Below are 27946 nucleotides of genomic sequence, written 5' to 3'. Positions count from 1 at the left end.
TTTTTCACTCAGCTCTAGTTAGCAGCAAAGAGTAGCTGCATCCCCACTGCATAACTAGCTGGAGCATCAGTAGCACCTGAGCGTCACCTCTAAGACCGGATAGGCATCTGAAGTAGACAGGTAAAGATTTATTGGTGATGGCTCCTATTAGTACTAACGTCACTGCATTATTCAATATCTCACATAATAGATGACTTCAAGGAACTTGGAAGTGTGATGAAGGTCCAAATGCTCTTGAGATCCTCCCTGTCCTATGAGCGAAGGAAGACAGAAAAATAGATTATTCTGGAAGTGACCCACTGGCTAAACAAGGGGTAAAGGATTTTGGTTTTGTGGAACATTCGTCCACCTTCTGTGAGGGAGGGTGAGTATTTAGTTTGGATGGCCTCCATCTCAGTAGAAGGGGAGCCAGGAGGGTGTTCAAGTAATAACAAAAAGGGGAAGGCTGAAATATGGAAGAAATGAGCACTCATTTAGCACAAAAACCCCCGAGATGTTGAGAACAAAAAAATCAAATCAAGGAATCAGAGAACATGAAGAAATTCTTGATTTGCCTATACATCAGTGCTAGGAACCTGGGTAACAAGAGGAACATAAGTGAACAATTCCAGTTGCTATTACTGTAACCTGGTGCAATGATTTGCACAGTTGGAATGTTACAACTAATGGTTATAATCTATTTAGGAAGGGTCTAGCAGGCAAAAGGAGAAAAGGAGTGGTACTCTATTAAAAAAAAAAAAAAAAAGACATTTCCTGCTTCCAAGTCACTGATCATTTGGATGTAAATTATCTTGAATGCTTATGGATCAATATCCTAATAAATAAAGCACAAGATAGGGTGCTAGTCTGATGTTTGCTGCAGACCAACTCACATAAGTGAACAGGATGAAAGGCTCCTTAAAGACATGTCCCTATGCATTATGGGTATCATGCTGTGTCATCATGGGGGACTTCATTTGAATGACATATGCTGGAGTCTTCCTGCTGCCAATACTAAACATCCTTGCAATTTCTAAATATAAACTCAGGACCAGTTCCTAACTCAACGTGTTGCATCCTCTCTCTCATATATCCAGAGATCACAGGTCAACGTTCAAGTTTTGTAACCAGAAGATAGCCTTTGTATCAAGGGAGGCTAGGTATTGTAAGTTATCCTCCGGCATTGGGCTGGGTACTCTTTGACACCATGAGTTATTGTCTGCAATGTTGCTCCAGTCAGTGTGGGGAGGAAGCCAAGACAAGGTGATGCATGACTGAGGCAACTCTGAATGAGCCGGAGAATAGCCTGTTCCAGGAGGATCTATGATCAAGCATACAAGGACACAGGTGCAATGATGGACACCTGAGTTTAGTGTGTTGGACTGTAGATCCTCACAGAGAGGAAGAAATCAGTGGAAAAGTTTTCAGCTCCCTGGCAGCGCTGCTTGATTGTGCATAGTAAAAGCCCAGTGGCATTCTTGTCCAAGAATGTTTGAGCTGCCATAGCAAGGGGTGTTGAGGTATTAGCTGTGGTGTCACAGATGCACAGGAATCTGATTTCTTCCCTGAACACAAGGATATCTTTATGTTGGCACTGAATTTCCTGTGAGAGAATAAGGTAGATAGGTTGATTTCATCTGTAGTAGCTCTCCAGGCAGGCTTAACAGTAATGGCATCTCAAAAGGTATGGTGGAGCTATGTGTGCTAGCACATGTGGTACTCGGTGTGTTGGTTACCGATGTTTATCAGTGTAGGCTGCGTGCGTGTGTCCCTATGTAGATGCTGTCCCAGCTCTGCGCAGGAAACTGAGACGGCTCTCACGATCGAATGAGTCGACACGACCACAGATTAGCTGAGTAACGAAGGCGCCCAAGCTGGGTTTATTGCGTGCGGCACAATGAGAAATGACTTACAGAGTATCTCTGGGTCAGTTTCATATTGGCGGCGTTACAATGGTCTCGGCCCAACGGCGGGACTTTCCGTTATCCCCTAGACCGGACACCGGTATTCCCTCTGACATCCTCTTTTATACAGTTACATACACTTTCAGTCTGCCCCCTTTCACGTAGGTAGTTGCCACCCTCCTGACATAGTCTAATACCACCTTTTTCCGTTGATTGGCTAATTTGGGCACCGCCACTCCATGTATCATTTCTACCCATCAAAGTGTCATTTCAGAGAGTTAGTATCTTGGTACCTCTTATACCCACTACATATTTTAGTAATATTTTGGCAGTCTTACAACCTTGCAGAATCAGCACTTTCCTATACCAGTCTCAGTTAACTTGAGTGACCCCTTATACTTCTGTTCACTGGGCTTTTTCCATTTAGGCCTTAGCCTGTTTTACAGGCCTTAAGCTCTCACTTCTTACTACAGCACATATGGATGGGAAGATGGTGTACAATTCAAGCAGCCACAAATAATATGAGTGGCCAAATTGAGCTCCCTGTCAATGGTGATGTGCCCCCAGACCACACAGAGCAGTATTTATCTGGAGCAGATACCAAGTCTAATACAGATGTGTGAAGAACAGAAGGGTCTGTTTGCCAGGAGGTTCCTGATAGTTGAGGGCTTTTTTTTTTGTTTTGTTTTTAAATCCAAGTGGTACAGGAAGAGACCTTCATTTTCAAGTGTGGCAGATGGGGCCACTTTGTGAGGCTTTATTCTGTCATTATTCTTTATTCAGCTTCATACAGTCAAGCTTTATTCCAAAAATGTATGATAGCCATCCTTGGACACAGATCAACATGGGTTGATTGGCAAGACTATTTTTAGATGGAAGGTAGTTATTGTCTTGGCTTCATTAAGAATTAGTCTCCTTTGCTGGAAGTGAGTAGATAAAATATCCATGTCTTGGCTGAGATTCCCTTCAATCCTGTGGAAGTCATTTCTTAGAGACTCAAGAAGTGTTGCATCCAACAGGGGGAAATTGTATGTTAGACCGCATCCTGACAGACCAAGAGGAACTGATCACAGAACTAAAAGTTAGTGCTAGCTTCAGTTCAAGTGATCATGATTTGACCTTATAACGTGCGTTCAAAATAAAGTAACAGATGCACACACTTGGTGCTTTAAAAGGGTCAATTTCACAAAGCTGAAAACAATTATGAGCTAGATCAATCAGATGGAACAGAGAATTTAAATCAGAAAAAGTGAATGATAATTGAGCATTGTTTAAGACCATTTTACTTAGATGCCCAAAAGCCAATCCCACAATTGAGGAAAAGGCCATACTGATTTAAAGAAAAAAAAAAAAGTGACCTGGCTTAGAGGGGAAGTGAAGGCAGCTATAAAAAATAAAATATATGACAAATAGAAGATGAAGTTGATAGTTAGGATAGATAAGAAGTTGACACCTTAACAATGGTATTGGTTTATTGCTAAATGGAAATGGTAGAATCATCATCAATAATAAAGTAGAAGGGTTCAATAACTATTTCTTTTCTGTATTTGTGAAAAACAAACAGATTGATAACACCACTACTCTTTCCATTCCATTAATCTCAGGAAGATGTTAAAGTCTAATTCAGTAGATGCAGTTATCAGGTCCAAAACTTGTAAAGAGTTTTTTAAAAAGTGGGACTGTGTTTATTTTCAGTAAATCTTGATACACGAGGGAAGTTCTAGAAGAAAGTTAATGTTGTACCAATATCTGAAAAGGGGTAAATAGGACTAATTGGGTAATATATAGGCCTGTCTGTCCAAAATGGATCCCAGGCAAGATAATGGAGTGGCTGATAGGAGACTCTATTAATAAAGAGCTAAAGTAGGGCAATGTAATTCATTTCAATCATCACGGGTTTAAAGAAAATAGATTGACAATCAAACTTGTAACCTTAAAGATAATAGGGTTGATGTACTATACTTAGGTTTCTGTAAAGCATTTGACTTGGTACCATGTGACATGGATTAAAAACTACAATGCAAAACAAAAAAACCAACATGGCACATGTTAAATGGATTAAAAAAATGTTAGAGTGCTAGAACAACATGTAATTGTAACTAGGGAAACATTGTTGAGCAGCTGTATTTCTAGCGGGGCCCCTCAGGAATCGTTCATCCTACACTATTTAAACCTTTTTAATCAATAACTTGATTTGTGTTCTTCCTGGTTAGTGGACAATTGTGGGGAGTGGTAAATAATGAAGAGCAGTCACTGATACTGAGCAATCCAGATCACTTTGGTAAACTAGCTACCAGTAAACAATATGCATTTCAATAGGGCAAAATGTATACATCTAGGAACAAAGAATGCAGGCCATATTTACAGCATGGGGGACTCTATCCTGGGAAGCAGTGATTCTGAAAAAGACTAGGGGTCCTGGTGGATAATCAGCTGAACAAGAACTCCCAGCGTGATGCTGTGGCCAACAGGACTAGTGCAATGCTGGCATGTATAAATAGTGGAATCTCAAGTTGAGATAGAGGTTCTTACATCTGTATCTGGCACTGGTGGCACTGCTGCTGAAATGTGTCCCATTCTGGTGTCCACAATTCAAGAAAGATGTTAAGAAATTGGAGAGGATTCAGAGAAAGTATTCAAGTTATTCTTTAGCCTTCATATGTAGATACAATTTAATATCCGTGAAAGCCATGTTTTCTAATGCTTGAATCTATCTATAAGTATCTACATGGGGAACAAATATTTGATAATGTGCTCTTCCATCTAGCAGAGAAAGGTTTAAACAAAATCCAAAGGCTGGAAGTTGAACTAAACAAATTCAGATTTGGAATAAGGTGCACGTTTCTAACAGTAAGGTAGTTAAACCACTGGAACAAATTTACCAAAGGGATGGTAGATTCTCCATCACTGGACAATTTCTAAATCAAGACTGGAGGTTTTGGGAAGTTCCAGGGCCTGTGTTATACAGGAAGTCAGACTAGATCACCACAATGGTCCCTTCTGGCTTTGGAATCTATGAAACCTACAACCCTTTGTAGATCAGCTACATCAAATTTAAAGCACCACTTAAACTGTAGCTAGAGATTGGGGGGGGGAGGGGGTGAATGGCAGTTGGGTTTGGGGCAACTCTTGACTAATACTTGGAGCTGATGCTGCAGTCCAGATGGTGAGATCGTGGCTCAGTAACCTGCATGGATCCCACAGGAACTCAGGGGGACCCCCCCATACTCAGCGCCCCACTCTGGAAGGAGAGATGGTGGCTCATTAAGCTAGGCAGCCAGGTTACCAAGCCATCATCTCTACTTCCAGATCATGGAGCTTGGTCCAGAGAGTTCTGGGGTTTTTTTGGGTTTTTTTAAAATGAGGATTAAAGCACGACTGAAGAGACTCATTCCCCAAACTGTATCCATCTCTGCTTGATGGATTCATTCCCATGCTTGGTCCTCTTCTGCAGGAAAATATTCATTTAAGTGATGCAATTACTTGTCTACACTTTGAATGAAGGTATAGTACTCCTTGATTTGCATTACCATAGCACCTAGGGCCATGGAGCCCACTTTTGGCTTTGAAAAGTCTCCCCACTTCAGTTTATAGGTCGAAATTCTTTTCTTGACCTTTCCTCGGGAGCAGCTTCTGCCAGAAAGCATGCATTAGGCAACACAACAGCTCATACTTCAAACAAACATTTTTGTTTGTGATAGTGGTAATGGATTCATTTAGGAAGAAAGGAGGGGTTTTTTAAATCTACACTTTTAAAAGTTGTATAAAAAGATGCCTGCAGTCCATTTTTATACAAATATAAAGATTCAGAATTGGAGAGCGAAGGACTTTTAGTTAAAGCTCACAATGACACTTGAAGGTTCCAGAAGTTCAGGTAACCTACTACTATTTCCATGCACAAAGAACATGTCTCAAATATATAAATGGATCCATAATGAGAGAACAAGTAGTAAAATCTTCCTGACAGACAACAGTGTGTGTATGAGAGACTTTATATTAAGGTTCTATTTGTAACATTACTGACATAAGTAGTTCACATTAAGCATAAAAAGGTATTCCAGATCATTACAAGCTATGGTTATAAGCAGCCTATTGACCTGTTGGACTAACTAATTAGCCATTTCTTAAAACATCTGCTAATCATTTTAAACTATTTATAAATTGAACCTTTGTATAAAATGTGACCAAAATGGCTGCTAAACTCTCCAGAGAGGGAGAGTTCTTAGACATTTAAAGTTGTAATACGCAAAAAAAAAACCTACATATGGTAAAACGATTATATACTGTAACTACATACGTCACATTATGCCCTGATGCACTACTGGGGCCCAGCAAGGACCCAAAAGAGAAATGCCAACAATACGTATTCCAGGACACAACTGACTTTCTCCACAAATTCTGCAACACTAATAACTGCCTTCAGAACACCATCCTTGCCACCCTGGATGTCACTTCCCTATCCTCCAACATCCCTAACAATGACATCACTGCCTGCCTCAAATATCCTCAAGACAACGGACAACTCAGATATCCACTCTTGAACACATCGCCAAATTCATTGGTTTCATTCTCACCCTTAATACTTTGTCCATACCATGTGAGCAGCCATGGGTACCAGCATGGCTCCCCAATTTGCTAAACCCTTCAGGGGCTGCCTTCAAGAATTTCTGGACAAATGCACCATGAAACCAATATATACCTGAGATAATATCATTGACCTTTCATCCTGTGAACAGATGATTTAGGATTTCCACCACAACTTCAATAACCACCACCCATCCATTAAATTCTCTGAAACACTCACACACTAAACATCAACTTCCTGGACATTAGAAGCAGCTTCAAAAATGGAACCCTACAGACAACCATATACAAGAAACGCACAGATCACCACACCTACAGTCATAAATCCAGTAACCACCCCAAGAACTCAGATACCACAGGATATGCTCCTAGGAGAAAGTCCAGGCTATACAGCTTAACTCCAAGCCATCTTCACCAAACAAGGACACTCCAGAGAAGTATAACACATCATGAATGGGCCACCCAAATACACCGAGAGAAAACTACTTCAATACAGAAATAAAGCCCCCTCCAACCATGCACCTATCAGCCCACACTGGAACCCATACAGGATAACTACAACCCATACTCAATGGAGACCCCATCATGGAAAAAAAAAATCTTTCCTGAACCCCCTTTTGCAGACATCATAAAGATCCAACCAACCTTTCCAAGCGCATCAAAAGCAAACTCACCACAAACCAAGACACCAACTCAATGCAGCACCAGATCCTGCCAGAACAGATGCAAAACTTGCAGACCTATCTCCTTGCTACAGTGATCAATATCCCCCCCTCAAAAAACCAAACGTCTTTCAAGATCTACACATAGCTATTACAACATATGGTGTACCTCATCCAGTGCACTAAGTGCCCCAACAACAACAACAACGCGGGTGAAATCAGATGGAATCGCTATACTCTCGAATGAGCTCACATAGGAAAGTGATAAAAGACAAAAGACCACCACATCAGTGGGTGAACACTTTACACAAAGCGATCACTCTATATAGGACCTCTCACTCCTCATCCTCCAAGGAAACCTACACAGCACTTAACAAAAACAAAAACAAAAAAAAAAGATGAGCCTCAGAGCTTAAATTCTAACTCTGCAAAACACTAGAAACATTGGACTAAACAGAGACTCTGGATTTATGGCTTATTACAATTATTGTAAGCCACTAACCACCACCACCTTTATCCTAAAAGTGTGAACGGGCCACTTTACCTTAAGTGGTTCCTTACAATGTGCTAACCATTTATGTAGCCCATAGAGCTGTCTTGCCTTAGTGAATAATCATAACTTTCCATTATATTCAGCAGAAAAACAAGGAACCTACAGACTTATGTCCTGTATGCTGTAATACGTTAGATTCATCAAGTTAGGATAAGGCTTGAGGCCCATGAACAGATTTAAATTTAAACAGATAAACTGCCCAATAGAAAACCTCAAGTATTGGGTAGCTGAAAATAGCATTTAAGGAGAATTTTCAACCACAGCTACATGGTCCAACCACAAGAGTGTCATGGCAACAAATTGACATGCAGAACAGGTATACGTGCTACATCTGCAGATACCTGACCACAGAGGGACTATGATAACAAATTGACATATAAGAAGAAGCCGAGATCATTACATACTAACCTATAGAAGAACACGCCAATATTAGTAAGGCGAGGAAATGCAAATAAGGAAAAGGAGACAATCCCCTACTAAAGATGCATCCAACATAGTGGCATCAGCAGATCATATTATAAAAGTTACATCCCAGCCTTGGGGCAGTAAGAGATAGAGATGTAGTCCTTGGGAGGTACCAAAATGGCCACTGGTGATGGGGGACGGGGGAGGAAGGTGATTGTAATGAGGAAGATGGCTAACATTTCAGGTTGTTCTGCAAGGGATGGTGTGAGCATATGGATGTGCAGATGTACATTTATAGTATCTACCTTACTGAGCTGGGGTGTTTGTGACTGTGCTATGTCTTAAAATTATTTGTAATCAGAAAAAGTTCCTATAATGTGGGTGTTGTAACTGTGCACATCAGGTTTCCCAGCTATAAAAGAATGGGCCTGATCTTGGGACAAGAACCTGTCAACACTCAGGGTGATAACTGGGGATTCTTAAATTCAATATAATCTATAGATCAGGCTACACTTATGCTCAGTCTGTTCTATCTTGCATTTTGCTGTGAAGCTCAGAGTACATTTCCAGACCAGAAGAAGAGCTGTGTGTCTCAAAAGCTTGTCTCTCTCACCAACAGAAGTTAGTCCAATAAAAGACTACCTTACCTACCTTGTCTCACTGACGTACCACAAGAAAGTCCTTTTCTAGCAGTGTTTTCTGGCCTGACCTGAGACAGCAACAACATGGTGAGACACATGGAAATGTTGTTAAAGACTGAATATTATTTTTTGGTCCTAAACCACATAATGGGGATGAGAGTTGTAAAAAGGTTACTAGCACCTGTCACTGGCAAGGATCAGTATTCATCAAATCCAGTGGCTCCTATCACAGGACAGTAGCAGTTACTGGGAAAACTTTCAAGTCAGAATGGGGATTGGAAGGTCTCAGGTTAGTGAGGTTTTGGGATTGTCAGGGGATTCTGTTGGTGATGAGGGTGAAGGGGTGAGAGCAAGAGTTAAACACTGAACATCAAACTGGCCATATTGCATCAGACCAATAATCCATCTAGCCTAGGCTCCCACCAGTGGCCAGGTCAGAGAGCTTTGTGGTGCGGTGAAGGGTGGGAGGCTTCCCCCCAAAGTAGCCCATTGTTTGGCTGCTGCCCTCTCCCACTCCTGTGGGGGTTTTACACCCTCACCTCCTTCAGTATACTATAGGAAAGTGGCCCCATCTCACCCCCTGAAGGAGCAAGTGGAGGCTGGGCTACAAGGAAGTGGAGAGCACTAGTTTGCCTAGCACTTTGGGACCTGGAATGACTTAATTAAGTTTTACACAGTGTAGTTTGGGGCCCAGAGTTAAGGCAATCCTGATGCTGTTCCTGTTCTGGGGAGAGTATGACAGATGGTGCCTAGGGCTCTCCCAAAAGGGAGGGATGTTAGTACAACTCCCATCTTGTGCAGGTCTCCAGTGTCGTGCTGGGTCCCTGACTGCCTGTAACGCTGCTGTTCGAGAGTTACCCCAGTGCAGTGGGGCCCAGCAACCCACCTGGCCTGAGCAGTAAAGCAGCCCCGAAGCCTCTCTGGACGTGGTAGTGTTACATCCCTTCTGGTGGGCTCTAGTGGAGAGAGACCTCACTCCCATAGTCCCACCCCATTGAGGCCTCTGCTGGGCTTTTAAGCCCCACCTCCTGCCAGCATGTGCACCTCTGGTGGGAGGGGCTGATACACCCCATCACAGGGAAAAGAGGATCTTCATTTATGGGCTGACAATATTACGTCTTCCATGAAGCCTTAAAGACATTCACTAAACATAAGAAGCTTCTTATTTGAAACTGACAAAGTGAGTATTTTTATTAAGTGGAAAAAAAAAAGTCTAACCCCTATTTCAGGAAAGCAAGAAGTTTACAGTAGCAAACAGACCTACATTGGTAGGGAGAGAACAAGTTACTCAGAAGATCTTTTACGATTCTACATGTCATTTGTTCTTACCCTAGGCTCATATTGGAAAATAAAGGCAATATTCTGCACCCTATAATTAGCGTGTGTGTTTGCATGCCTTCAACCATCCCCTCACCTACAAGAGAAATCAATGCAGTTAAAAATTAGTGATCTTGAGATCAGAAACAGGCCCCCACATTTGCTCTTTGTTTCTGCAGAAGGAAGGTCCCATGACAGCTGCATTCTAACTCTGGTTCAGCTCCTTTTACCCACTCCCTAAAACATTGTTTTTTCTATGTGTGCTTTGAAAATGAAGTAATTTCAATAGAAAAGGAATGTGTTTTGGCTTAGCATTAAAACTTTCTTCATTTTGCCTTAAATTGCTCTTAGGTTGATGATGTTCAATGATGTGTCTGTGTTGGACGGAGAATATTAGTTATAGCTTCTGTGAAATTACCTTGACCAGTAGTTACAGCGGAATCTTGCTAACAGTGGAATTGGACTCTGGAGAAAGCATTTTGTGCAATAATGCATGACACCCTCTAGTGGCCACTTCATGAGCTAACACTGGGATGGTATATAAAGGAAAAGTCTGAGCAGTCTTCCAATCTAGAAGGCGGGATGGGGAGTGGGGCAGGGCGAATGAAAGGTACAGCCTTGTGGTCAGATGCGACCATCCTTCCCCTGAAACTGCAGGAAGGGAACAAAGCTCACCCACTGCAAGATTTTGTTTCTAAAGTAATTCAGATAACCCGAGCGATATTTATCCGTGCAAGCTCACAAATAAGACTCCTGAAAAAGAGCTTTCTGTGGAGAGGATTGAGAGCAATACCTCCCCTTTGTACACAGGCAGGACAGATTATGCTCTAGAGTGCTCTTGCTTGCCAAGAAGTGGTGCACTAGTTAATGCATCTCTACCTGTGCTGCACACGATGGCTTTCTATCATAGGAGAGGCTGGCATGGCATCACATTTGTTCTCATACGGCTATATACTCAAAGCTATGAGGAGCAAGATTATGAACAGATCATAAGAATGTGCAGGCTTGCCCTGAAGACACATTTACCACCCCAAAATCAGTTTTTGCATCTCTATCAACGTATTGACTACTTTTATGGATAGTTGCCCTCCATTCAGATCTGGCCTTGGATACTTCAAAGTTATCACTATTTATGCCACAAAGTCAGATTCTGTTTAAAAGGGGTCTTTGCAATGTTTTCATTGACCGCCTCTCCTGTGCATTCTGAGTTTTAGCTCTCCACAGAAAGTTCTTTTCAGGAACCTGTCATCACCCCCATTTCTGATAACATGACCTGTCCATCAAAGCTTATAGCTTTAATGATCATTGCCTTGATGCTGGTTGTTTTTGCCTTTCCCCCCCACAAGGCTGTTAATGTTTGACACTGTCAGGACAGTAGGGGATCTTCAGATTAGAGCACAAACATGTGAAACTTTTCAAGTTGCTGGATGTGTGTGGGGTAAACTGTTCATGTTTCACACATGTAGAAGGAAGGCTGTTACTGTTGCATTACATGTCAGTTTTGTTTGATGGTGTGTTGATTGAGTATCTTATGACAAGAGATCCCAAAAGCCTGGCTTGCGTTGTGTGTTCTATTTGATATTTCTTGATCCAGGGAACCGTCACTTGAGATGCTACTGCCAAGATATATAAAGTGATATAGAACTGGAAGTGTGACAACCATCAATAGTGATATTTGACTTAATGGTAACAAAGATTCTTAGATGAATGCTGTATGATTTCATCATATTCAAACCAATCCTGGTGCCATTTTGGATGTCGGCGTCCAGAGTTTTTTCTGAGCCCTGAAGAATGGCTCATTTGAGCATATGCCACTCAGAGGGGGAAACTGATGAATTACATCAGCTAATGCCAGGCTCAGTTTATTGGTTTTTCTGCACAGCATGATCAGCTAATGGGGGGGGGGGGGGGGGGGGGGGAAAGAGTATGATGAACCCATTTATAGGTGTAGAGAGTTACTGGTATCTGGCTACAAAGTCCTAGTTTTAGTGTGCACCAGACCATTTGTTTAGAAATGGTGACTGCAAAACGTTAGGGCACATAAAAGATAAGCATATGATTTTGTCAGTAAGATTAGGCAAAATTCATAGAGCAGTCATAGTAAAAAAAATGTACCAAGATCAGGGTATGATTGTAGTTGGGGTGCTGCAGCCTTAGCTGAAGTAGTCATGGAGTCCATGACCTGTGTGGCCAAATCATATCCATCATAAGGGAAGTGGGAGAAAAGATGCTGGAGAGAGTTAATTGTGTGTAGATATAGGAGACCAATAGTCCCATGTATCAAAATAATCAGCTTTGTTTTTATATTCCCACATGTGCACATATCCAGGTGCAAGATGTGGCAGTCTATTATAAGCCTGAGGTTTTGGTGTGTGCATTTGTATTTTAACAGTATGGAATTTGCCTCTGGGACATAATTCTCGTGCAGAGTTCCAGATAAATGGCAGTAGCTGCTTACTTTCTACGGGCAAAAAATTGTTTTGAAGTGCCCCAAAATTCTAAAATGCAAGACTTTGCAGCTTCGACGCTACATAAGTGCAACACACCACTTTCAGTGGGTATATTTAAGAGGCCTACAATAGCTTAAATATTCAACTGTGCTTTCTGGAAACAGTGTCCGCACAAATTTATTTGTTGCCAAATTTCAGCTTGGATGGAATTTTTATAGTACGCTTATGAATTCTGCAAGTGTAACATGGAAACATCTGAACAGAAGAGTTATATCCTGGGAAACACCTTAAAGAGAAACTCCAATCTGCACAATCTGTGTGAAAGCCTCACAAGAATGACCTCTGTTGTGGCACTTTGGTACCTGTGTCTCTGTTCCAGTTGCAACTAGAGGTGTACACAAGCATGTACATACCCCCACACACCCTTGAAGATCACTAAAGCCCCAATCCTGCCATCACCTACAAACGTGCTTATGGACAGGGGTGAGGCCTTAAATTGTAGGAGCTCTTTAGCCTAGAGAGCATATCTGAGTTATATTTTTTCAAGTGCATAGGAAAATGGAGCCTAGGGCCCCCACAATACAATATAATTATGAAAACAATTCACTAAACCTTCAACCTCAGAAGAGTTTTGGGTGAGGTCAATTTTTGTTTTATTAAAATCAGCCCACCTCTCACAATACAGAAGAAAAGTTTCCTTAAGTCCCTTTGAAAGCCCTAGCCTTAATCACTACAAGTTGTTCACACTTGCCCTTTTTTAAAAACACAAGAATAAAAAACAAAAAAGGAGTGTTTTAAGTAAATAGCTGATTTAGATGTATACCCCCAAATTAAAAAACATAGTAAGAGGATCAAAGAAGTACCATCGTGGCTAAACAAAGTAAAAGAAGCAGTTAGAGGCAAAAAGGCTTCCTTTAAGAAGTAGAAGTTAAATCCTGTTGAGGAAAATAGAAAGGAGTATAAACTCTGGCAAGTGAAGTATAAAAATATTAGAAGGCCAAAAAAGAATTAAGAACTACCCAGACACTCAAAAAACAGCAAAAAGATAAGAACATCAGAATCAGGAAGCCTGTTAAACAACCATTGGAGCCACTGAATAATCAAGATGCTAAAGGAGCACTCAAGGAAGATAAGACCACTGCAGAAAAACTAAATTAATTCTTTGCATTGGTCTTCATGGCTGAGGATGTGAGGAAGATTCCCAGACCTGAGCCATTCTTTTTAGGTGACAAATCTGAGGAACTGTCCCAGACTGAGGTGTCAGGGGAGGTTTTGGAACAAACTGATAAATTAAACAGTAATAAATCAGATCCAGATAGTATTCACCCAGGAGTTCTGAACTCAAATGTGAAATTGCAGAACTACTAACTGTGGTATGTCACCTATCATTTAAAATCAGCTTCTGTACAAGATGACTAGAGGATAGCTAATGTGATGCCAATTTTTTTAAAAAAGGCTCCAGAAGCAATCCCAGCAATTACAGGCCAGTAAACCTAACTTCAGTACCATGTAAATTGGTTGAAGCTATAATAAAGAACAGAATTATCAGACAGATGATTTTGATTTGTTGTGGAAGAGTCAACATGGTTTTTGTAAAGGAAAATCATGCCTCACCGATCTACTAGAATTCTTTGAGGGGGTGAACATGCTTGTTGACAAGGGTGATCCAGTGGATATAGTGTATTTGGACTCTCAGAAAGCCTTGCACAAAGTCCCATACCAAAGGCTATTAAACAAAATATGCAATAATGGGATAAGAGGCAAGGTTCTCTCTTGGATCAGTAACCGGTTAAAAGATAGGAAAGAGTAGAAATAAGTAGTCAGTTTTCACAAGGGAGAGGGGTAAATAGTGGTGTCCCCCAGGGGTCTGTACTGGTCAACATTCATAAATGATCTGGAAAAGGGGGTAAACAGGGAGGTGGCAACATTTGCCAATGATACAAAACTACTCAAGATTGCAGTCTGCTTTGAACTGAACTAAGAGTTACAAAGGGATCTCACAAAAAAGAGAGTGACTGGGCAACAGGGCAGATGAAATTCAATATTGATAAATGCAAAGTAATGCACATTGGAAAACATGATCCCAACTATACATATGAAATGATGGGGGTCTAAATTAGCTGTTAGCACTCAAGGAAGATCTTGGAGTCATTTTAGATAGTTCTCTGAAAACATCCACTCAATGTGCTGCAGCAGTCCAAAAAGCTAACAGAATGTTGGGAATCATTAGGAAAGGGATAGATAAGACAGAAAATATATTGGCTCTTTATAAATCCATGGTATGCCTGCATCTTGAATACTGTGTGCAGATCTGGTCACCCACTTTCCAATATTTTTTTTTATTTGGAAAAAGGTACAGAAAAGGGTCTCTAAAATGATTAGGGATATAGAAAAGCTTCCATATGAGGAGAGATTAATAACACTGGTACTTTTCAGGTTGGAAAAAAGAGGCAACTAAGGGGGTATAAGATAGAGGTCTATAAAATCATGACTGGTATGGCATAAACACTTGCCTATTTACTTTCTCCTTCTCATAACATACAAACCAGGGGTCACCAAATGAAATTGCTAGGCAGCAGGTTTAAAATGAACAAAAGGAAATATTTCTTCACACAACACAGTCAACCTGTGGAACTCTTTGCCAGAGGATGCTGTGAAGGCCAAGACTATAACAGGATTTTTAAAAGAGCTAGATAAGTTCTTGGAGGATAGGTCCATCAATACCTATTAACCAGGATGGGCAGAGATGCAAAACCATGCTCTGAAGTGTCCCTAGCCTCTGTTTGCCAGAAGCTGGGAATGGGCAACAGGGGATGAATCACTTGATTACCTGTTCTGTTCATTCCCTCTGAAGCACCTGGCATTGGCCACTGTCGGAAGACAGGATACTGGGCTAGGTGGACCATTGGTCTTACCCAGTTTGGCCATTCTTGTGTTATTACACCAAGGCCTGGGTCAACATGTTAAATGTTGCCAATATAGCTATGTCAGTTTAACTGGGAGAGGAAGATACAAGATAGACACACCCCTAACTAACAAAGCTATGCTGGGAAAAGCCTCACTGGAGATGCACTTCTACAAACTAAAGAGTCCTTTTGCAAGTACAGGTTATTTTATTTATGGAAGTGCTATAAGGAATACCAGCCAATGGATCCTTGGTGGTATAAGCTCCATCTCCACAAGATTTTAAAAACCAGAAAGGATCATTATGATCATCTAGTATCACATCCTGCCTAACACAGGCCATAGAATTCCACTCAAGTAAATTCCCGAAAAGAAGGAAATTCTTTCCTCTGAGTTGTAAGTGCTAAAGATTTAGAACAAAGAATTTTTGGATTCTAGGCTACCTACTTGATTTGCCAGTCTGCCACAGGAGATGGTTTTGATAGCTGGCTCTAGGAGTTTCGGAAAAACTAGCTGTAAATTCAGCTGTTTGTTTATCATTGTTTCACATTGAATAGTGTCTTGCTTCTTACACTAGAGAACTGCAGAAAATTACAAGACAAGCTTTTGAATTAGTTTCCTGATGTCTGAGTGTACTTTTTTCACCTTACCAGCAAAGCATGTCCTTTTTCTGATGTTTGAGACCTTAGTCCTAGCTTTAAAAGAACTTACGTTAAAGATTGTTTCCTCCTAATGTAAAAGCTACTTGTTTCCTTCTCCTGCGCTCCTCCCCCAGCCTTCCCTATCCCACTCCCATTCCCAAGAAAAAGAACGAAGATCAAGTTGCATAAATATGCGATTTCAATGGCTAAATGAAAACATTCATAAGTGCTTGTAGTGGCCACATCTTGGGTGAATGGAACATTTGCTAGCAATGAACATCAATTCTCCTACTCCTGAATTGCTTGCAAATGTCAGAAATAACACATCATTGTCATGGGTAGCAGAAAGCCTAGTGTGTTTCAATGACATGACTGGTTAACAAACATCACTAAGGCAGAAAAGATAAAGCAACAGAGTAACCCCAACTACTATTCCACTTCTTAGCCTCAAAGTGCTATCACTCAGCAGGACAGGGATATCTTCATTTTTCTTTTCCAAGGAAAGAATTCCTACCTCCCTTCAGAAAATGAACAGTGACTATGAGCAATGGAAAGCTGTTAGTTGGCTGGGGAGAATGAGCCATCCAGATGGTTGTTTCCCCACCTTTGTATCTGCATAGCTACTGTGCTTCCTATCAAAAACTACCTAAGCTTTTTTAATGGAGCTGTTTAACTCTATCACCCAGTTTAGTTGGAAAGTTATTTATTGCAGTAGCCCCTAGAGGCTCAAACAGGGCACCTTTGTGATAGGCACTGTGCAAAAAGCAGTCCCTGCCCAAAGAAGCTTTAAAAAGGTCTCTGCTTTGTGGGCTGAGAGAGATGGGAGATCTGGACACCATAAATTTAAGTTTTACTGAGCTGCCATAATTCATACAGCTCCAACATCCCCATTGGATCCAAACAGAGCTATATCTAAGCCAGATAAGGAAACATTCATGTTCAGATCTTGCTGTTAGATTGGAGAGAAATAGGGTGAGGAAGAGAGCAAATATCTAACAATTAAGGGTCGTAAAGTTGTCTTTGCTGCATATGTTACATCCTACTTGTTATAATGCTGCAAGGTCTGACCCACTTCATGGAAGAAGTGATTTATAAGAAAGAATTGGGTGAAAAGAAAAATACAGACAATGCTGTTAAAGCAAGTTTAAGAGGAGGAGAATGTCACTCGGTAAATCCAAAAAGTTATGGTCTCACAGCCAAAGCAATTGTAACTCAGTCCCTTTGTTTACGTGTATATTTAATTAACACTTCCCACCACCACTACCCATGCATTACATAAATATTGCAAGCTTTACAAACTGAATATTGGTCGGTCATTTCAGTTGTTAATGGGAAATATCTATTAATAGTAAAATGGAGGGGCAAGTGACAGACCTAATATGAAATATTTTAAAATTTTGGACTTTGTGCCAAATTCAGTCCTGGCATCAGCAAGTATAATTGCTGTCTTGTGCAATTACACTCATTCACCAGGGCACTGTCCGTTCAGTAAACACTGAATTACACCGGGGTAATGGAAGCCCATTATGTTTAACATTCTCACATGAAACATACATGCCTAGTAGAAATTAATTTGTCATTAGCTATTTTGACATGTACATGATCATGCAAGGAAAAATTGTTGTAAGACAGGTGACATCCACAAGGGGGAGCACAGAGATCAGCAATAGCAACAATTTTTTCCAAAAGCAGTTCCTCCAATATATTTACTTAAACAGGTTCTGATTTAGTGTATGTGCCTCCAGCAAAGAGGTCTGGGTTTTCCACTGAACAGACTGTATAGGGAAAACAAGAGATTTGAGACCTCAGTTGGGTTTTCTACAAGATCTACTTACCCTGAGATCCAGAATCTCTGCAAAGACAAAGGAAAAAAAACATTGGTCCAATACAGAATCAGATAAGCATCCAGCAAGTTCAGTGACTGCTTTATCTGAAAAACATACGAGTGTTGAAATGGAGATTCTAGTGGCAGTACAGAAGCTTGTGTTTCGCATACTATAGTTAGTGTGTCTATATACTTACAAACATACTATAGCTAGTTCTAGCACTAGAACAGGGAGACTTGACTCCAGAGTTCCATTGCCCACTCGGCCACCAACTCACTGGGGGCACTGGGCAAGTCAGGTAAGCTCTGGTCTCACTTTGGCTGTCTATAAAATGTGCACATCACACCTGGGGTAAGGAAGTATTTCTTTACATCTTCTAAAGCAGTGGCTCCGAAACTTTTTACCAAGGCAACGCACCATTTGGCACACGCACGCGCACACACCCCAATTCTGGTCTGATTCAAAGGAGAGTGAGTCCACCTATCCTACAGCAGCGGCTCCTGCCCACAGGGCTGGGCCCAGCTCCCCACTCCACCCTGTGACCTGGTACAAGGTGCAGCAGACCCACTCCGGTTTGGCCCAGCCACCCCTCCAGCCTGACAAAGGGCAGCCTTACCAAACCTGAGTGGAGCTGTGACCTCATGTGCCAGGTCACAAATCCCGGAGTGTGGAGTTGGGCCCAGCCTGGCTGGACAGCAGCTCCAGTTGCAGGATGAGCACACTCTGCAACACACAGCCAGTCCTCTAAGGCCAAGGGAACTGGGCTTGTTTAGTCTGCAAACGAGAAGAATGAGGGGGGATTTGATAGTGGTCTTTAACTACCTGAAAGGGGGTTCCAGGGAGGATGGGGCTAGGCTGTTCTCGGTGGTGGCAGATGACAGAACAAGGAGCAATGGTCTCAAGTTGCAGTTGGGGAGGTCTAGGTTGGACATTAGGAAAAAGTTTCACTGGGAGGGTGGTGAAGCACTGGAATGAGTTACCTAGAGAGGTGATGGAATCTCCATCTTTAGAGGTTTTTAAGCTGAGGCTTGACGAATCCCTGGCTGGGATGATATAGCTGAGGTTAGTCCTGCTTTGAGCAGGGGGTTGGACTAAATGACCTCCCGAGGTCCCTTCCAACTCTAATATTCTATGATTCTCTCCCCGACACTCCCCCTCAGGCCTTCCCTCCACACCATGCAAGGAGAAGCTTACATTGGCCTAGGCCAAGGACCGTTGATGGGTTAATCTGGCCTTGGGTATGGCATACTATCCAGAACCTTCCCTTGATCCACTGACTGGTCAGGACCCAGTGTTTTGGAAATTCTGTACTAAAGCGCCTTTGCTAGCCCCAGCTATTTTTTCCCCCTTTTATACCTTACTCATATGTTGACAGCGAGTAGCTCCAACTGTCTGAAGAGCAGACACTGAACAAGAGGTCATTTTGCCATGTAATTTTATTTTTGCAGTCTCTTTTCTGATTCTCAGCCACTGGCAATGGTGCTCCTGAGGTGGATATTTGGAAAAAAAAAAAAAAAAAGTCTTACTGTAAAGAAAATATTCTTCCTTTCTTAATTATCTCCGTGTTGTGGGTATTAACTAATGTTAGTAAAGGGACAGATTCCCAGATCAAAGGAGCAGTGTAAATGCAAAGCAGCATGAATGGATATGTCGCAGTAGTGCCACCCCCTTTAATTAAAAAGTGATCCAACCCCTGAGCTAAAGGTTTAAGGAGGGATGATACCTATTCTTCCAGTGTTTCATGTAGGTTCCCAACCTGATAGGCAGCTTCTAAGCACACCCAAGGGGAAATAGACAGGGCAACTCCTAGCCTGAGGATACCCCAGCAGCTTAGGCATGAGCTAGGTGCTATCTGCATGCCCAGCAGCAGGTTTTTAGGCTCCTATTGGACTTTACTGAAAGAAACTTATCCACCTAGGGAATTTAGGCACCTACAAGGTTAGGCAGAAGCTGGACAGGGCCTTTAAGGATCTAAATATTGGACTGAAGTGCCTGAAGTGATAGTTAGGCATCTAAATCCTTTTGTGAACTTAGCCCCAGCATTCTTAATTGTCCTTTGAAATATACACTGCAGACAGCCTGCCTTCAATAAAGCTCTCTTTTCCTTAACAAAGAACCAAAAAGACCAGGTGCGTTGGTTTGCGTAGCCATCCCAAATCAGGAGCTGTCCTTCAAACCAGCATAAACAGTGTGTGTTTTACAACTGTTTGATTTGTGCTATTTCTTGCAAATAAGCTGAGCCTTAGTATTACTGTATTTGGGCTAGAGTGTGGAGGGGGGTGGGGGGGGAAAGAGAGACTTCCTAATTTGGGCTTTATAAAAAAAGTTTCAAGTGGTTCTCTTCCCACTTTTAAGAATCTCAGTCTGCAAGGTCTTTGCTGATGTCAGTTAACAGAGGATTTGGACAAACTATTTCCTTAGTTCTATTTAAATCTTCTTAGGTACATTCAACTCCACAAGGCAACTCACTGAAAAAGAAACCCAACATTTCATTCAGCTCTCCACTGCTTCGGTGGTCATTGAGTTTTGGCTGAAAGTATAAGCAGAACTATAATCCATCTATAAATCCTTCAGTCAGGAGAGGGGAAACACAGATTTTGGAGAAAGCTTTCGAGTGTCCATGTTCATACTCTTTAAAAACTTGGAAAGGAACATAAGTGAGGAGTATGAGATGGTGATGAAAGCTCCTGCCCCAGTATCCCACAGGCCAAAGCTTGGTTCTTGGGACAGAACTACTCACTGGTTGTGGTTACCAGCCTGAATGTCAAGGAACCAGAAGGTATAAGTTAAGGAAAGATGAGAGCCACTGTAAGGTAAGCCTTCGTCCAGCTGCTAGGCACACAGACTTCACCAAGTTAGATGCCAAACATATCTTTAGAACAGATGTCAGTAGGCTGAATGAAATCAGGAGTAAGAGTCTGAATTAATGTGCATGGGGAGATCCATCACCGCCGTCACTTTGCATCACTTCTACAATTGGTTTTAGATTCATACTTTAAAATAAGACTTAACAAAAGCACTTTGAGTTTGGGTAAGTCTACACTGCCAAAACAAAACATCCTGAACTGAGTCTCAGAGGTCACGTCTCCAGACCAAGACTCATGCTAGGGAGCTCAAAAAAAAAAAAAAAAAAATTAGCAGCAGTGTAGATATTCCCACTCTCCAGATTTCAGAGCCCAGGCTCCAGGCTAAGCAGGAATGTCTACACTGCTTTTTTTTTTTTTAAAAAGCCCTGTAGCATGAGCCCCAGCCTGTAGACTGGCTCAGAGGTTTGCTGCCATGGGGTTTGTTTGGGGTTTTTTGTGCAGTATTGCCTGACCCTAAGGAGTCTTGCCTGAAAAGTCTGTGGGACTTCAGCTCCTGAAGTCACATTTGAAAGTTTTAACCCATGACTCACTTTTGTTGAGTCATTCTTAGGAAAGATCCCAGGAACAGCTCAGTTGAAAGTATTATGGTTTAGTTGCACAGTGAGAGTTTCACTTCAGAATTCTGAACATGTAGAAAATAGTCTTTTTTTTTTTTTTTATTTTAAATAAAGTGAGGAAAGTACTCCTCTGATATGATGAAGCAATCACTGAAATCACACCACCAAGGAGAAATTCACCCAACAGATTAAGGCTGTCCTATTCCTAGTGGGGGAAGGAGGGGAAAAGTAGGATAAGTCCCTTTGAAATTGACAGATCTATTAGCCAAAGCTATTTTGGATTTTTCACGTGTACTTGACATCTCCAAGGCAATGAGAGCACACTGAATTGCTTTCCTCAGACTTAGTCACTGCAACATCAGTTGTTTTTGTTCAGAATGAGTCACACAAATGAACCCCAAAACAGTATTCACTTCCTAGCAGTAACAATTCCTACCTTCAAAACATGTTTCCAGGCAGTTTACTGGAAGCTTCTAGTTCTTAATTTGGCAAGATTAAGAGGGTAGGGCTTTCCCTTGTGTTCTTGAGAAACTGATCTGGGGCCAAACTCAGAGGTGATGCAGAGTGGCACAAGACACCTCAGTAAGTCCCTGAGCCTGCACACTCCTCACAAGTGGATCCCTGCACCCACATGGACCCAAACTGCAGGCTCAGGATCCAAACATATTCCTCAGTGTAAATTTATATCCCAAGTCTGACAGGTGGAAGTTAGCCACTCAGCAGCCATTTTCTGCAGAGATCTCATCCTCTCACACCTGTGTGTTTGTTTATACCAATTTACACTCCAACCCAAATGTAAATGCTTTCAAAGCACTGGCAGCAAATTAAAGCATGTGGGCCAAATAGACCTGAGACAAATGGTGTATCGGTCTCTATGGTGCACAGGTTCCCAAATGCAATACAGTAACTTTTTTAATGCAAGTTACTAAACTGGTGACTATGGCATCCTACAAGAGAGGCTAAGGTTCATTATCTCAGCATTGAAGTTCTTTACCAGTATTAAAAAGCCACAGTTCAGAGCAATCCTAAATTAGGGTGATTTCCTTTTGATAGGGTTTGCAAGATTATACTATTGTATCAAATATAAAGACACTTGTGTAAGAATTTAGGAACTGTTGTGCCAGGAGGGATCAGTGGATCAGCTAGGCTGGTACTCATATCCAAACCATTTTTTCCTGTGACGTTTCAGAGGCATGTACAATCTTACCATTGCAGTATATCTAAGTGTGTAATACTATTACCTGTGCATTGGGGGTGGTGCAGGAAAGTTCTTCATGACCTCAGCTGGTGAGTGACCAATGAGGTGGGGAGCATTTTATATACCCAGAGCACTGTACAGATACTAGCTCATCCCCACACCACCTTTTTTAAAAAACATCACTGAAGTGCTCTCAACACCACATTCCCTAGACCTGGTCCATGAAATTGTGTCTTGGCCAACAGGATTCCTGGAAGAAAGGAAGGGTGTGTTTGTCTTCTTTTCTGCCCTCCCCCAGAATGGGCAAGATGTATCCCAGAGTTTTAAAAGGCTGTGATCACTTTTGATAAAGGAATACCAGATATGAAGGATATCTAAAAGATTGGACTCATTAAAGGAAAACCTATACAATTTAATAGTTATATCAAAGTTACTTTAAAGTCTTAGATATTTACTATTCAATTGTTTTCTGAACCACTCCACAGAATTTTATAGCAGAGATTTTTTTTTCTCCTTAAGAATGGAGAACAAGAGTTTTCATCTGGTCTTTATTTTCTCCATAAGAGGTAATTATTAGTGATGTGTGAGTTTATATATTACACAAAAATCTCCGTAAAAATAAAATTTCAGGTCCTGGGGGAACCCAGATTCCCCATATAGTTAACAAATACTGTTTGTATACAGGATTTATCTTGGAGTCACCATGCTGACTTAAAATTAGAGCTAATGAATGGGCAGAAGAGTGTGTTCAAAGTGACCATTTAGATCCAACACTGTTGATAGCGGCGGTATTCATTTTCAGCAAATATTAATGGTAGAATTTACTAATACACTTGCATGTAAAAAAGGAAGCTGTTTAAGCTGGAATAGTTACTGAAAGGAAATTAAGTTTTATAATGAATGGGAAACAAAATTTGCACTCTTTGGTTAATTACATGAGAGAAGTCTGCCAATGGAGGGACAGAAACAATTTTATATAATTTGTGAAACACTACAATGTAAACTTTGAACAGTTCATGAATCAGAATTTCACAATTTTGAATAATGAGTAGACGTAAGGATGTTGCAGAAACAGAAATAGAAGCAAAATTTAACAAATAAGCCACTTGTCTCAAGTTATTCACTCAGCTTTCAGAGCATATTAGTTTGCTATGAGTGGTCAGTTAAGAGTAACCAGGAGATACACCGGACTTTTGTTAGAAGTGTGGCCTAACTCAGATAGGCATCGGTTTAATTTTCTAACAGTCACTTTTTCAAGTTCTGTTTAATTGCTGCTGTTTTGTGGCAGCCGAAGCATTTGTGGGTCAGGTTCTTTCTGGCATTCTCTGATGCCTGCTGTGTTTTTAAGAGGCAGACGGTTAAAGATGAATGCCATTCCTCACCTAGATAAAAGAATTTGCTCATAAAGGAAAAATACATAGAGGACAGATTACTGAAGCCAGATCCTCAGGTTGTACGGTTTCTAAAGTCCATCTTGTTTCTCATTTTTTAAACGGTCCAATTTTTTTTTTTAAAACACATTGAAGCACATACCTAGTATGTTCTAGTTTATCACGTGCATCTGGCTTACTGGTTAAGTCTCCTCCTATTACTTTAAACAAACACCTTGCAACAAGCAGGCATCATTTTTTGGTCTGACATTCTCTCACACTGAATCAAAAGGCTCCCAGAAATATTTTGAGGAATTATGCAGCCTTTAAGACTAGGTCTACATGACCGCCTATGTCGGCAAAATTTATGTAGCTCAGGGGTGTGAATATTCTACACCCCCCTCCCTCCATAGTGACAGTTAAACCCACATAAGCACTACTGTGCACAGCGCGAGATCAGCAGGAGAGCTTCTCCCGCCAACATAGCTTATGCTGCTTGCAGGGGTAGGTTCTCTTTCCTGTTGACATAACTCTCCCATATCGATGTAGAAAGTCTCCACCACATGTGCTGCAGCAGCCCAGCCATACCAATATAGTCGCAGCACTGTACATGTAGACATAGTAAGAGTATCCCAGTGAATTAAATACACACCACTAGGAAATCTGTTCAGGAAGGATCCCTGCAGTTTGATCAATCTAAACTACTTCATCAGCTCTATTGCATCGTTTGGAACTCATCATCCACTATTATTGCATTCTAAAGTTTAAACCAGATCTGTCAACAAGAATATTAAGCAACCCAGACACCTTTCCCTTAAAAGGAATTTTACTTCTTTCCCCTCCCATTGTATGGAAAAGTCTTAATACCCCATAGAAATATTCTAATCAGTGCAGATGCAATAAATTCCCCTTTGAATACAACGCTGAAAGTGCAGAGACCTCATTTTCTCAAATTTCTGTTAGGCGCCCCCTTCCATCAGTGCTTAATTTGTGCCAAGGCTTGGCAGGGCTGAGTCCCAGCACCTCTAGGCTTGGCAGTTCATAACCCCCAGCACCTTTAGGCTTGCTCCATCAGTTATAAGTGTAAAAAAATTGCTTGAGCGCCAGCACATTACAAATTAAGTACTGCCTTCCATGTAGCCCTCAACTCAAGACAACACCTCCTCAAACTCACCTCCATTTTTAGTTTAATTCCTTTTTCTGTCAGATGGTGTAGCTTTGTGTGTGAAGCTGAGCACTCCAACACTATAAAACCAGCAGCTGCTCCAGCAGAGCCCACGTATCACAGAAAGATAGCTGTATTTAACTCTCTCTCCATATCCTGAATGTCAAAATAGGCATTGTTCACTGCTGCCTTGCAAATTTTGTAGACATTTATTCAAAATGGGTTTGTTTTGTTTTTTAAAAAAGCCACACACAGGAATTTACACTCACACCCATGGTAGGATTTTGCAGAGGCATAAGTGACTACAGAAGGTGCAATGCAGTGATTGGAGAATCAGGCCCAGTTTACATACATACCATACTGTGTTTCATGTGTTGCAGTTATAGAAGAACTGTCTCTTGCCTAGTCCATAAACTTCAATTATAGATTTAGGCAGAGAACCTAGAGAGGCAAGGAACATACTAACATGAAATTAGCTCTACTGTATCAGAATTGAAGTCTTCACTTTGGACGACTGAAGACAGTTACACAGTTATGGCTCCTGATGCTGCATTTAAAAGAACATAGCAAAACGCATCTGAAATACAATTGCATGCATTATCTCGACAGTGCACGTTATAAGAGATTGCGACATGTGAAGTTGGACAGATTGAGTCTTAGAGACACAATAGGCTCAAGGTGCACTAGCAGTAAATACACCATTTAAAAAGAAAAACAAGTCTATTCAGCCAGGTCAGTTGAAAGCCAGTAAGTAATAGCCCCACAGACTTAGAGTGCATAGTAAATATTCCTCTTCACCTAGAACCTAGTCCATTAATCAAAAGTTTCATAACACAAGAAGCACTTCTCACCATACATGAGACATTAAATGTGTGTGAGAAGAATTTCTGTAATTAGAGTAATATCTGGTGGCAGCCATCTTGGTGTTAAAATAGTCATATTTTTAACAGTGATAATATGGGAACTCAATGAAGGAGTCTACAAACAAGTTACCATCTTTCTTTAGTACCTTTTTAAGCAAACTCCACTTTTGATACAACAATTCTCATGTGTTTAATTAGAGAAACATCACCACCTCCAAATGCCCTGCAGGTTACATCCCACACTTTGTGCCTTCTCCACCCCAGGTGAAAACATCTCTCTGGCTGGCTATTATCTGTTATACAGGAGGTCAGACTAGATGATCACAATGGTCACATCTAGCCTTGGAGTCTATGACTAAAACTAGAGGTACTGTAGCTTGGAATGTCAGTTGTCTTTAATCAATGTAATAAATGTGCCCTTGCAACATTAAGGGAAATCAGTGAAAACAAGTGAGAGAAAACTCTGACAAAAGCCACCACCACCACCTCAACATGCCAGGCAACCATACCACAATCTTTACTAGCAAAGAGTAAAGCTGCTGACACAGAAACCATTCTTCTAAAAATCAGTATTGAGCATGTACATAAAATTGTTATACAAAGGAATCCCCTGGCATCTAAAGCAACAACCTGACAGACATGTCAGCTCAGACAAGCACTCTGAACAAGGGCAGAAGGGAAAATACAAATGAAAAAATCACAAGCCAGCCCATGAGGTAGCTACAACCGAAAGCGAGGAATTTTCTGCTGTCAGAGGTATGACTGTGTGAAGGATTCACTCACCCCATGCACCTCCATGTAGCAAGCTCTCCTCTGGGGTCTCCTACCAACAGCTGCTCCAATCCTGCAATGGTCTGGCTCCTTTCACACCTCAGCCAGGTCACATTTTACATCCCTCCCTTTTGGGGTAATATTTTTTCAGTCTTCTCCTGAGACACAGCCCTCCAGCAAGACTGTCTCTTGAGTTCTCCCCTTTCAGGAAATGATAATATCCTAAAAGTCTTCTCTACTCACCTATACACCTCTGGCCTATCCTTCAGGGACCAGGTGTCTGGTGTTTCCAATCACTCCCCTCCTCCCCCACCTTAATCTTATGTTGAGTCTGACCCTTCCCTCAGGGCTTCACTCTTTTTAGCCCAAGGCTTCTTCCAAAACCTAGTTTTCCTAGTCTTCCTTTTCTTCTAGGGATTAACTCCCTTTTCAAAGCCCTCACCCACTCCTGCCTTTCTTTGAGGATCTACCATTCTACAAGGCAGCTTTAGCTAACCATTTTCTGGTGTTTTCCACCTCAGGAAAGGCCTCTAAAACCTACTTTCCCCCAGACTACCATTTTCTCTTTTTCCCTGATACCCTACTCAGATAGCAGCCACACAACCCTCCCCAGCTGGATCTCATCACAAATTGAGCCTGGCTCTTCATTCAGGTGCAAGTGAATGCACTAACTGAGCTTGCCAACTCCTCTTAACCCCTTCAGTACTGGTGTGGGGTTTATACCCCTTCACAGGTGGTTTTGGAAAAACAAGTGAAGAACCTGGAGAATCAAATTAGAGCCCAAAATATTCAGATCCTCTGCTTCCCTGACAATGGGAGAACCTAGCTCTAACTGAGTTTACTCTGATTATCGGAAAGCCCTTTCGTATAGACACAGATGAAGGTATCCATCACAGAGATGGTATAAGATCCTAACCAGAAATACAACATACCAATCTGGACATGGGGACTCATTTTCTCTGCCTTAATTTCAGGAACACAACTGAAATCAAGGCTCCTCCCAGGGAGGGAATGCTTAATCCCACAGAATACTGCTTCCTTAGGGACCAGCTTGAGGGAGTGGAGGCCAAAAGAACCATGGAGCTTCTCTGAACTGGCAGCTGTTCCTTATACACAAAAATATGATATCAATGGCCCCCTTTTTATATGTTTAAAAAAGGACCAAGACCATTTTCTGATGGATTAAGCACTGAGCAATTGAATAGCCTGGGATAGTAACCAGCAGTCTGTAACCTAACATCTTTCTGGTCTGTGTCATGGTGACACTAAATACAAAGAGTATTGAATCA

General features: G+C 41.4%; 1 long non-coding RNA gene across 1 annotated transcript; it reads right to left on the bottom strand.

Annotated features, from left to right (window-relative positions):
- Positions 1-72: 72 nt before the first annotated feature.
- On the bottom strand, positions 73-27516 carry LOC137161502 (uncharacterized). Its single transcript, XR_010922102.1, has 4 exons — positions 26670-27516; positions 19223-19351; positions 17876-17892; positions 73-251 (listed from the first exon to the last, which is right to left on the bottom strand). It is a non-coding gene; the product is annotated as an uncharacterized lncRNA (long non-coding RNA).
- Between the last annotated feature and the right edge of the window lie 430 nt (positions 27517-27946).

Source organism: Emydura macquarii, unplaced genomic scaffold (genome assembly GCF_026122565.2).
Source record: "Emydura macquarii macquarii isolate MOO-44397 ecotype Brisbane River unplaced genomic scaffold, CSIRO-AGI_Emac_v2 contig_2308, whole genome shotgun sequence".
In the NCBI taxonomy this organism is placed as follows: domain Eukaryota; kingdom Metazoa; phylum Chordata; order Testudines; family Chelidae; genus Emydura; species Emydura macquarii.
This window is presented reverse-complemented; position numbering and strand designations above follow the sequence as displayed.